The sequence below is a fragment of the Triticum aestivum genome, chromosome 6A, assembly GCF_018294505.1.
Source record: "Triticum aestivum cultivar Chinese Spring chromosome 6A, IWGSC CS RefSeq v2.1, whole genome shotgun sequence".
Classification (NCBI taxonomy): Eukaryota; Viridiplantae; Streptophyta; class Magnoliopsida; order Poales; family Poaceae; genus Triticum; species Triticum aestivum.
Genome location: NC_057809.1, coordinates 4,044,574 through 4,055,791, shown reverse-complemented (window position 1 = coordinate 4,055,791; position 11,218 = coordinate 4,044,574). Strand labels below are relative to the sequence as shown.

The 11,218-nt window shown below is 41.5% G+C and overlaps 1 pseudogene; it reads right to left on the bottom strand.

The window, feature by feature from the left end:
* Positions 1 to 269: 269 nt before the first annotated feature.
* LOC123131531 (protein RETARDED ROOT GROWTH, mitochondrial-like) lies at positions 270 to 5,439 on the bottom strand (annotated as a pseudogene).
* Positions 5,440 to 11,218: the final 5,779 nt, after the last annotated feature.

The following is an 11,218-nucleotide window of genomic DNA, read 5'->3' as shown; positions in this document are numbered from 1 at the left end:
TTCTCATGCTCACGTCCAGCTTCACCACAACGCCCAAACAACCCGGCCGTTCATCTAGCTAGCTAACCAACGACCTACATGCATCCATACCAAAGTGCGTGCTAGCTTTCCTCGACGGCCGGCCACTAATCAGCTAACTACATGCATGCAACTAACTAATCAAGATTACTACTAACATTTTCCTCCTTAATCTTGACTTGCCGTCGCCGGAGTAGCTGCCGGGGAAAGTCCCTTCTTCGTCTCCAGGGCCGTCGCACGCTCATCTTACCCTAGCCCATAAGTTGAAAGAGCTTCTTACTTTTCATTGTGAAGTCCCCAGTCTTCTCCATGATACGATTGATTTCAGTAAACTCCTCAACCATATCATCGACCTATTCAAGTAGTGTCTTAGAACTTGAAACCTTGCAACAACTATAGTTTGTTCACTTTGCTCAATCACAGTACCTGCTGTATGCAATGATCAAGAACGATGCTTTGAACAGGAACACTTGAAATGATCCGAATTCCATCAGTGTCTAAACTTTTAAGAACTATATAATCAAGACCTCCTTTCATCCAAGTTGCCGGGGATGGCTTCTCAACTAATGCATAATCTGGGAATTGTGAAATAAATGTCATCATGTGAAAATATAATACAGGTTCAGTGTTATAAAAGTGGATTAGACGCTAGGTGCCATATGACTGGGTGCCTATATACTTATGCATGGACTGCCACTCACATAACCCACCGCGCCTTGTACAATGTTGCACATATTTCACGGTAAATTTGAGAAGTATTTTGCAAACAATTAAGAATGCTAGTATCGAGAAGCCATATTAAGGTTCGGCCAAACACAAATTAAATTCAGAGCAATTCTCTTGATCCTGAATGGTCTTTATGAAATATCAGCAATCATTATCATAAATAATGGATTGATCGTGCACATACATGGAAATGAAAGAAGAAAGATAGGTACAAATCAATGAGGAAAACTACACTATTTAGTGGATTACACAACAACCGGCCAGCTCGTGAATAGCATGGACATACCAGCAGTTTTCTACAATAAGGGACCAGCTCGCGAATAGAATGGACATACACGTCTTTCCTCATCTCCAGAAGCTATCCCAAAAGCATGATTCCTGATCATATACATTGAAGAGCACAGCAGAACCATATTGGAAGAGAACCACATAGCGACAGCAAAATATGTCGTTCTTCACTCCAATGTCCTACAAAAACTTGAAATAAATGAGGTTACATGATGTACATACAACATGTTCAACAAACGATCAAACATAAATATAATTGTTGGCCCTCAAAATATGTTGTGCTACACTGAAATCACTTACCATGATCTCTGGAGGGAACTCAGAGTAGCAGAGCGCAATGTAGTTTAGCGACCAGGTGGATGGATTTACCAAGTCGCTCCCATGCTGTAAAAGATTGGATAAAGAAAATCAAAGAAAGGTCGTTTTTCATTCCTCATCACCAAATCACCGTGGCCTCCCACGACATTGTTAGATGAGAGATTGAAAAAACACAGTAGCCCACAAGGTCTTTCTTGCGGAACTATCCTCAAACACCCAGCGCACAACCACCTATGCGTTCTAACTCACCTGATGGAGAGGAAGTAGGCCTTGACGGGGATGTAGCGCACTAAGCCTTATTCGTCCTCTTCCTCCTATCGAGCCGCGGAGCCCGGACCCGCCTCTGCCGCCGCCCGGATCCAGACCCAGTAGACCGAACTCCCATGGCCAGAGTGGCGGGCATCATTGGGTGCGGTTGCAGCGACCGCCACCACTGAGGCCTTGTGCGGAATCTCTCTTCTTCCTCTGCTGTAAAAAAAATATAGATGATCGATCTGTCAAGGGCGGCGGCTGGGCGGCGGAGAGAGGCGCACGTCAAGGGCAGCGGAGAGAGGGACCGAGAGTGCGACGGGCGCTGGGCTTGCGTGGAGGTGATAGGGCTGGGCGGAGGGGACTGCGAGGCAGCGCTTAGGATGGAATCATTCCGTAAATCATGGATGGGGATCTGCGGGACGCGGTGCGCTAGGACGGTGGCAGAAGATGGCGTCTGCCTGGCAGAACATTAGATCTGGATGACAAACAATTGACGTAATATAGACAGTCGGATCTGTTTAATTTGATTTGATCGGACAGTCCTGATTATCTCGTGTATAGTTTGTTGTGTGGTTTGGGGGAATTCATGTTTGCTCTTTCAATAGTAGTATAGATAATAGTAGTATAGATTAATAGTAGTATAGAATACTGCAGACAAGTTTGCAAATGAAGTACACAACTAGATCCTACTAGCCCACTTCATCACGGTACAACATGGAACAACTAAGATACTACAGAGAGTGTCAATTTCAGCGTCAGATCAATGTCAGCGGCCACAGCAAACAAACAAGGTAGAACCTACAGCAGACAGTTAATTCCACGTCTTAGCAAGTCCAAGAGAACTCCTGATGCCTGCACAACGATTGATATCATCAGTCAAAACCAATTTTAACAAGGCACACTTGCTGAAATGCCGATCAAGTTATATCATCTCACGATTGTGCATGATTACAACAATAAAGATCAACTCATTTTTCCAGACATATTATAATAATATCCTAAGATGAATCATTAGGGAAAACAAACATGGCCCCAACAATCTAAAAACAACTAATCTGTGGTTGGTACTACTACACACCTTGAACCATTTAACTAATACGTTCTCACACACAAGTACATATGATCGCGGCATAAATTAGAAGATCATCGACTCAATGCCTCCATCAGAGTCAAATACTATTATTCTTAATTATCTAGTCGTTCGAGATTTACTTCATGCATCAAGTGCCTATGAGAGCTTCATGAACTACAAAGTAGAATGGTCACGTATCTAACTCATTGGTATGCTTTTTCTGGAATACAAGGAAAGGAAGTACCAGTTAGAAATTACCAAATTCATGCCATAGAGACCTCAAACAAGAGATCACACATCTGTTGGAATAGCAACTTGTATTACTAGGAGGCCAAACCCACCATATATAGATGTACATGAGAATGCCAAAAGGCAAGAATACAAAAGGCCAAAGGCTATAATCAATATAATTCTAACACCCCCCCCTCAAACTCATAGTGGATCCACAACACTGAGTTTGGAGAGGTGAAATCTATGTTGCACTCTAGTCTGTGTCTTCTTTAAGAAGTCTGCTAGCTATAACTCGGAAGACACATATTGAAGAGCAATAACATGATCCTGCACAGCAGCACACACATAATAAGCATCAACACCAATATGTTTGGTAAGCTCATGTTTCACGGGATCCTGTGCAATACTGATAGCACATGTATTGTCGGACAAGAGGGTGGTAGGTGCAGTAAAAGAAACACCAAAATCCTCAGGTAGCCATCGTAACCAAGTGACCTCTGTCGTCAGAAGAGCCATAGCTCTCAATTCGGCCTCTGCACTCGAACGAGAAACAACAGTCTGTTTCTTCATCTTCTAGGCAATGAGTGTGGGAGATTGCCCTAGAGGCAATAATAAATATTATTATTTATCTCCATGCTCATAATTATGTTTATGTTCTATAGTATAACTGTTGTGGTTCCCGAGCCCGTATATCCATAAAGGCTCTGGGGAAAACCCATGTGTATGTGTGGAATAATAAATGGTAAAATATATTCCTAGTCATGCCTCTAAGACTAGCTCAAGTATTGCATGATGATTATGTTTTCCCAATCATGGGCATGTCTATGCCAGCAACTTTGAGGGCACAATGTTAGAAGAACATTTGTGTTGAATCGACCCGAATTAATGTTATGCTATGAGATACGTTCGTCACAAGTTTATGGTTAATAACACATAGATGGTTAATGTTTGCATAACTCCTTAGACCATGAGAGTATCAAGTTTCTTCATACTTGCTTCATGAACTTTGGGGTTTGTTAAACGTCATCCGTAAATGGGTGGCTATTACGGCGGCTTACGGGTTCATGGAAAAGTGTGTCAAGTAACTTGATAGCTCAAGATTGGGATTTTCTCCTCCGACGATGGAGAGATATTCTCGGGCCCTCTCGGTGTTACGGTATCCATCATCATCTGGCCAGACACAGTGTGATTTGATCACAGGCATGCTGGAACACGGAAACGAGAAAAGAGAACATAACCGGTAACGCGTTAACTAGCATATTGGACAAATTGTTAATCCACGGGGTTGCAAGTAAATCTCACCTCAGGTATTTGTAACATATCGTGAAGCAACAGGAATAGCACACGGCAACTCGAGGTTCACTCGAATATTCATTCGTGTGGGTATAGGGGTCAATATGGGTGTCCACGGCTCCGATGTTGATCATTGATCGGAAAGAGTTCCATTCATGTCTATACATCACCGAACCTATAGGCTCGCACGCTTAAGGGTCATCTATCTGTTGAATACTAGACAGGGAGTCTGAGAGAAATTCACCAAAAAAGTTTCGGACACATCGGAAAGGTTCTGGAGAGAGAACACAAGAATAGTTTCGGTAAAACCGAAAAGTTGGTTCGGGGTATTCCATTAAGTAAAATTGGTTCCGGGACATGCCTGATAATTCTTGGAGGGTGCCAGAATTATTCTGGAAACTTATGGGAATTTTCTGGGATAAAAACCAGAAATGTTCCAGAGCTGCCGAAACCACTTCAGATGCTTTTCGCTGATGAAAATAACTAATCCGGAATTGTTCCGGAACGCATTGAAAATTATTTTAGTGGGTATTGGAAATATTCTAAGACCACATAAATATTTTTAGTTTGAACGGACGCTGAAATAATGTCATCATGAATAGTGAAAGTGCTTTTTGGATATTTTTATGAAAATTCACCTTTTAGGGCTCGAAAAGGCTTCTAGAAGGACTTGGGGAGCAAGGAACCCCCTTTGAGGGCCCCCATGAAGGTGGGACGTTCAAAGGTGCAGCTCCTCCATGGAGCTCCACTTGTCATCCCTTTATGCCCTTTATGTGTGACATAAATTGTGGGCATTTTGGGGTTTTCATGTTCCCCCTACTCCTTGGGTTTTCCTATAAATAGAGATGGAGAGGCACTCTCCACACTTACTCCTTTTCACATACAAATGACATGCATGATCTGGCCTTCTCTCTCCCTCCTAGCGAAATAGTTTCTTAGAGCCGAAAGGCTGTCTGGGTTCCGGCAGGAACTAGTTCTGGATGGCGAAGCCCTGCCGGATAGATGAAAGCGCATGTGTGCAACTCTGTAGAGAGATCATAGTTTTGGTCTGAGTTCGAGAGTGCCTCCCGAAGGGCTGTCCGAGTGACCGTCCGAGTTTCAAAGGTCCTCCCAAAGGGCTATCCGCGACCCCGTCCGACGGACTGTCCGCCCGCCTCCCGGAGGGCTGTCCGAGGGCTGACGAGGGAATACATCCTCGCGGTTGGGAGGTTGTAAATCCGAGCTATGCGGATCTGCACCATCGATCGTCATCGACTCTTCTTCCGCTGTGCTATGAGTCGGTAATGAAAAAGATCAAACCTTGTATGCACTCTCCATAGTGGTCCTTGGCTGGTGCATATGTCGGAATTTTTTTGTTTTCTGTTGCATTACCCAACAGTGGCATCATGAGCCGTGCTATGCGTAGATGTAGGTTGTGATTTATAATGCATAGAGATGTATGGGTGTTGCACAATATAATTTGTAGTAGATGAGTTCTATTATTGAAAATTATTTGTGCGGGTAGCAGATGAAATCTGTTACACGATGTTCTTGTTTCTTCCCTAGAATTTGCATATTTCTGATCTTGATAACGATGTGGTGGATTTTCAATGTTCTGCCAATCCGTGATCATGATTGATCAACAAAGTGCTAACAGTTCGTTGAAATCCACCATAGTTAGAAAGAAATATGAAATTTCGCAGACAAAAGGGCAATGCATATATGATCTGCACGGGGGTCATGTGTATGACGAAGTTCAGTATGGGGCTCGAGATTTTATTATCTCATGTTTCATATGCCCAACAAAGTTAATCTAGTGACTTGAATAAATCATACATGATGTTGGACGTAGGTAGCTTCCGTTTGTTTCAAAACCTCAAAAGCCACGTAAAGCCTTTTTTGTATGAACCGATTAGAGGAGTCTAACTTGGTTTTGCAGGATCGTTTGCATGTGATGTGGTATAGCAGTGCTCATAATAATTTGATTATGTATGAGATGACTATATAATGTAAATTAAGATGACCTGCGTGTCATGATTTGACATGATGGCTAGAGCCATATGATTGTCACTTTAATGACCTGCGTGTCAACCTTAAGTAATGCACTTATTTTATTAGCTATAGAGATATCAATATTATCTGGTGCATCAACAAGGTGGTGGCAATCTTCGCGAAGGTGAACACCGACGCAAATGCCGAAGGTGAAGAAATACAAGACTTTGGTGCACCGTCAGAAAGAGCTATACCATATCATGCTATTATGAATTGCTTGAGATGTTTATCCCTTTGGTGCACCGTTTTTGATTGCGCGGTAGTCACTTTTTATTAGGGTGATCTCTCACTTAAAATATCAAGTAGTTAGTGTTCTCCCAAGTGTAGCACTGTCACGGCACCTATCTCTTTGGGGTATCACATGGATACATGGGTACGAACTATTAGCGAATTGTGAGGCGAGTGAGTTGAGATCACTTGGTTGTCTTGACGTTCAGACATGAAAGTCATGAGCTCGGAACATGTGCATCGAAAGATGAACAAGAGTCGCATAGAGATGTGATTGGCAAGTTGGCCTACAAATTGCAATTCTTGTCACTTGAGATGGATACATCCTTGGCGTTGAATTGTAATATGGATCTTGAAGCACTCACGATCAATTATGAGAGATATTGATTTGAGTGGGAGCACACTATTGAATTAACATGTTTAATTCTCAGTGAAATTAATTATGAACACTGTCTAAGTGTTACTTGCTAAATATTTGTAGAATAATGGCTCGCATTTCCTCCTTCCCTGTTAAAATTGAATAGATGTTAAATATCTGCTTAAAACTTTACAATTGGTAACGTAATGTGAGGATTGTCCTCAAGAGTTCCGAGAAGGACTTTGTCCTATCGCATGCTTTCGGTATTCTCGCGCTAATGTTATGGATGATGTGACTCTCGTCCTTCCATCCAAAAGCTAGAATTCCATTACGGTCAAGTGCAATATGTTTGCTTCCACGAGACACGAACTTCAAAAGTTATGGGATAGCTATGTAATATTCATGGAACTGAAAATCATTTTCAGACACAAACAAAGGCTAAAAGATATGTGATATCCGAATCAATGTTTGTTTTGCAAACTGTTAGTATAAGTGTTTACATGGCATTTGACTGATGAGAGAGGGATCCAGAAGAACGCCTGTCATATGATGAAGTTGGACGCTTCTTCTAGAACTAGGAGAAATAGTGAAAGCTAAACTGTTGGAAGTATTAAGGCAAAAAGAAAGAAGACTGGAATATCTAGCTCATGTATGAATGTCATAAAAAATTTGATGTATAGAAGGCTGGTCAAAGATATAGTTCTTGGGAATTATGGTTAAACATGTTAATCACTAATTCTTGGGCATTGTGAGTTGATCACAAAAATACCCGCTCGATTGTATTCCGTGGCAAATCGATGCAAGAACTACTACAACCTAAAGGACTTGCCGGGACTGAGGATTAAATACATGTTGGGAACATAGTAAAAGTTGCTATGCCTTCAATCGGTGTATTACCTATGTATTTACTTTCATAATTCATTTTAGAGTTTAACACACTCTAGCCCATTGCATAAGGTATCTTGCAAGAAGGTTGTTCATAAGAGAACTTCTAATGTTCGGTGTTATGAATAACATAAGGGGCATACTTTCATTGAGAATGAGATGTATTTTATGAATGTTGATAATAATACATTACCTCTGTGTTTACTTTCATAATTCATTTTAGATTTTTTTATATACTCTAGCCCATTTCAGATATTGTTGCTTTCACTGACTCTTGTGTATTCGAGCTATGTACTCGAGCCCTCGAGGCCCCTCGCTTGTAATATAAAGCTTTTATTATTTTATTTGTGTCTAGTGTTGTGTTGTGATATCTTCCCGTGAGTCCCTGATCTTGATCGTAAACATTCACGTGTATGATTAGTGTACAATTGAATCGGGGGGTCACAATTTGGTGAAATATTATATGTTCATATCCATTATGCTATTTAATACCCCTCTGATCTTGAGCATGATTATCATTTGTGAGTAGTTACTTTTGTTCTCGTGGTCACGGGAGAAGTCATGTTGCAAGTAGTCATGTGAACTTGATATGTGTTCGATATTTTAATGATATGTATGTTCTGATCCCTTAGTGGTGTCATGTGAACATCGACTACATTGCACTTCACCATATTTGGGCCTAAGGAGTTGCATTGTGGAGTAGTTATTAGATGATGGGTTGCTAGACTGACAAAATCTTAAACCCTAGTTTATGCGCTACTTCGTAAGGGGACGATTTGGATCCAAAAGTTTAATGCTATGGTTAGATTTTATCTTAATACTTTTCTCGTAGTTGCGGATCCTTGCGAGGGGGTTATTCATAAGTAGGAGGTTTGTTCAAGTAAGAACATCACCTAAACAAATTTCCACCCACATATCAAATTATCCAAGTAGCGAACACAAATTAAACCAACATGCTGAAAGTAGCATGGTGAAATTACCGTGTACCCTCAAGAACGCTTTGCTTATTATAAGAGAACGTTTTGGCCTGTCCTTTTCAACAAAAGGATTGGACAACCTTGTGATACATCTCCAACGTATCTATAATTTTTTATTGTTCCATGCTATATTATATCCTGTTTTGGATATTATTGGGCTTTATTAGACACTTTTATATTATTTTTGGGACTAACCAATCAACCGGAAGCCTAACCCAGAATTGTTGTTTGTTGCCTATTTCAGATTTTGGCAGAAAAATAATATCAAATGGAGTCCAAACAGAATGAAACCTTCTGGAACATGATCTTCGGAACGAACATGATCCAGAGGACTTGGACCCTACGTCAAGAAAGCAACCAGGAAGGCACGAGGTAGTTGGCGCGCCTACCCCCCAGGCGCGCCCTCCACCCTCCACCGACGTACTTCTTCCTCCTATATATACCTATGTACCCCCAAACTACCAGATAAGGAGCCAAAACCCTAATTCCACCGTCATAACTTTCTGTATCCGCGAGATCCCATCTTGGGGCCTTTTCCGGAGCTCCGCCAGAGGGGGCATCGATCATGGAGGGCTTCTACATCAACACCATAGCCTCTCTGATGAAGTGTGAGTAGTTTACTTCACACCTTCGGGTCCATAGTTATTAGCTAGATGGCTTCTTCTCTCTTTTTGGATCTCAATACAAAGTTCTCCCTCTCTCTTGTGGAGATCTATTCGATGTAATCTTCTTTTTTGCGGTGTGTTTGTTGAGACTGATGAATTGTGAGTTTATGATCAAGTTTCTCTATGAACAATATTTGAATCTTGTCTGAATTATATTATGTATGATTGGTTATCTTTGCAAGTCTCTTCAAATTATTAGTTTGGTTTGGACTACTAGATTGATCTTTCTTGCAATGGGAGAAGTGCTTAGCTTTGGGTTCAATCTTGCGGTGTCCTTTCCCAGTGACAGTAGGGGCAGTGATACGTCTCCATCATATCTATAATTTTTGATTGCTCCATGCTATATTATCTACTGTTTTGGACTATATTGGGCTTTATTTTCCACTTTTATATTATTTTTGGGACTAACCTATTAACCGGAGGCCCAACCCAGCATTGCTGTTTTTTTTGCCTATTTCAGTGTTTCGAAGAAATGGAATATCAAACGGAGTCCAAACGGAATAAACCTTTCTGGAACGTGATTTTCTTCCCGGATATGACCCAAGAGACTTGGACCCTACACCAAGGAAGCTTCGAGGTGGGCACCAGGTAGGGGGGCGCGTACTATACCCCCAGGCGCGCCCCCACCCTCGTGGGCCCACCGAAGCTCCACCGACGTACTTCTTCCTCCTATATATACCTACGTACCCCCAAACGAACAGGGACGGAGCAAAAAACCTAATTCCACCGCCGCAACTTTCTGTATCCACGAGATCCCATCTTGGGGCTTGTTCCGGAGCTCCGCCGTAGAGGGCCGTCATCACGGAGGGCTTCTACATCATCATAGCCCCTCCAATGAAGTGTGAGTAGTTTACCTTAGACCTTCACTTCATAGTGTTGTGTTGTGATATCTTCCCATGAGTCCCTGATCTTGATCGTAAACATTCACGTGTATGATTAGTGTACAATTGAATCGGGGGGTCACAATTTGGTGAAATATTATATGTTCATATCCATTATGCTATTTAATACCCCTCTGATCTTGAGCATGATTATCATTTGTGAGTAGTTACTTTTGTTCTCGTGGTCACCGGAGAAGTCATGTTGCAAGTAGTCATGTGAACTTGATATGTGTTCGATATTTTAATGATATGTATGTTCTGATCCCTTAGTGGTGTCATGTGAACATCGACTACATTGCACTTCACCATATTTGGGCCTAAGGAGTTGCATTGTGGAGTAGTTATTAGATGATGGGTTGCTAGAGTGACAAAATCTTAAACCCTAGTTTATGCGCTACTTCGTAAGGGGACGATTTGGATCCAAAAGTTTAATGCTATGGTTAGATTTTATCTTAATACTTTTCTCGTAGTTGTGGATCCTTGTGAGGGGGTTATTCATAAGTAGGAGGTTTGTTCAAGTAAGAACATCACCTAAACAAATTTCCACCCACATATCAAATTATCCAAGTAGCGAACACAAATTAAACCAACATGCTGAAAGTAGCATGGTGAAATTACCGTGTACCCTCAAGAACGCTTTGCTTATTATAAGAGAACGTTTTGGCCTGTCCTTTTCAACAACAGGATTGGACAACCTTGTGATACATCTCCAACGTATCTATAATTTTTTATTGTTCCATGCTATATTATATCCTGTTTTGGACATTATTGGGCTTTATTAGACACTTTTATATTATTTTTGGGACTAACCAATTAACCGGAAGCCCAACCCAGAATTGTTGTTTGTTGCCTATTTCAGAGTTTGGCAGAAAAAGAATATCAAATGGAGTCCAAACAGAATGAAACCTTCTGGAACGTGTTCTTCGGAACGAACATGATCCAGAGGACTTGGACCCTACGTCAAGAAAGCAACCAGGAAGGCATGAGGTAGTTGG